Below are 1,753 nucleotides of genomic sequence, written 5' to 3'. Positions count from 1 at the left end.
AATGGGCATGAACAGAAGCTCTGTAATTTGTTATCAAGCAACTCCTACCTAGAAAGTCAGTATAATCTATGGAGAAGAGCCCTGGGTTAGCAGAGTATTAATTCATTGACTGGTTCTGACGGGGAAAACTCGCTGTGACATTTGGGTTCTTCCACCTTTTGGCTACTGGGAATAGTGCCTCCATGAAGATGAATGTACAAATATCTCTTTGATATCCTGGTTTTGATTCTTTTGGATAAATATCCAGAAGTGGAATTGCTAGATCATGGGCAGTTTCATTTTTCTTTTTTTTAGGAAACTCATTTTTTAAATGTTCTATTTCATAGTTCATAAAAAAAGTTTTTATGTATAAAACTCAAAGTAAAGAGAAAGGCAGCTACTTAATCACAAATGGGCGAGACAGTAGGCATTCGGACTACTGTGGAAGCATATTTAATGCATACCCTTCAACGTTAGGGATAAATAATTCAAACTATGCAATCCAAATTTTAGGTTTGGGTTTTATATCAGATCTGCACATATATGACACTTGTGGTCAAATTTTAAGATTGGTAAAGTCAATATCAAACAGCTTATATTTTGAGTACACGCTTAACTAGTACAAATACATGATGTTAACTAGCACAGTAGTGGTCTTCAAAGATCTTCTCTTTGCCCCACGCTCATATGTTTGTAATCTGAGTCTGCTTGCTAATTTCCCTTTTTGTAGTTACTCTTCAAATTAAAGTGCTATACACTTGAGTTCCCAATGCACCTCACCCATGTCCTTTATCTCAGCTTTCTCATACTTTGCCGTTCTTTTCTTTCTGGAAACAACCAGCATGATTCCAGCAGTAACTGCTATCGCCACAACCACGACGACAGAGATAATTCCAGCTTGTAGACCCTGCACTGACAATTCAGGTGGTTTTTCATCCACATAGTAAATTGAAGTTCGACCAGGATCCAGATCCAGTAGTTCCCCATTTGCTTTCAGGCCCATCCTTTTGGACTGGAACAAGGATTCACCTTTAACATCTTTTTCAAAATAATAAGCCACATCACCTATGTCCACATCATTCTGAATTTTCTGAGAATTTTGTACCAGATCAACAGTGAGAACATCATTCTCATACAGAACATCTGTGATATATTTTGGATCCAGTTGATAACGACTTATGATTACCTCCTTGAGTGCAGTGTACAAACTTGGATCCTCATAAGGTTTTTCTCCTGTTTGTGTTTTAGTTCACCAACGATCCAGTAGGTCCTCACTGGCTCGGAGCAGGATATCTCACTGTCCTTATCAGTTCTTCTCACCCCAGCAGTGTCCACACACCAGCACGTGGACGTGCCATTGCACTGCTTGACTTTAAAGAGCCCCTTGTCACGCTCAGGATCACAGAGCCCAGCATTATCCTGGATAGCGTCCTGTGGTTTCCCTCCTCTTCCAGGCTTTGAGAGTCATTTCTGCCATCACCAAACATTTGGTGGCCAGTTTTGTGCAAATGACAGAATGTTGTGCAGCAACGGATGTACACTGGCACCGACCCCGTGGTCAGTTTGTAGTTTTCACACACGCACACCTTTCCTGGGCCGTGGCCACCACGGCAAGCAGCAGCCCGAACGCAAGGACCCAGGGCCGAGGGCGCCTTGCTGCGCATGCAAGGGCAAGGGCGAGAGGGGCGCGAGGCGGGCTGGGGGCTCTCGCGAGGACACACGGACAGAGTAGGGCCCCGGGAGGCCATGGCCGGCCCCACGGCGCAAGGCCTGG

General features: G+C 44.1%; 1 pseudogene; it reads right to left on the bottom strand.

Annotated features, from left to right (window-relative positions):
- Nucleotides 1–702: 702 nt before the first annotated feature.
- On the bottom strand, nucleotides 703–1,525 carry LOC113617787 (epithelial cell adhesion molecule pseudogene; annotated as a pseudogene).
- Between the last annotated feature and the right edge of the window lie 228 nt (nucleotides 1,526–1,753).

The sequence above is a fragment of the Aethalodelphis obliquidens genome, unplaced genomic scaffold (assembly GCF_003676395.1).
Source record: "Aethalodelphis obliquidens isolate GAN/ISIS:26980383/991018 unplaced genomic scaffold, ASM367639v1 scaffold5, whole genome shotgun sequence".
Lineage (NCBI taxonomy): Eukaryota > Metazoa > Chordata > Mammalia > Artiodactyla > Delphinidae > Aethalodelphis > Aethalodelphis obliquidens.
The sequence above is the reverse complement of the archived record's forward strand: the minus strand, read 5'-3'. Positions and strand labels throughout refer to the sequence as shown.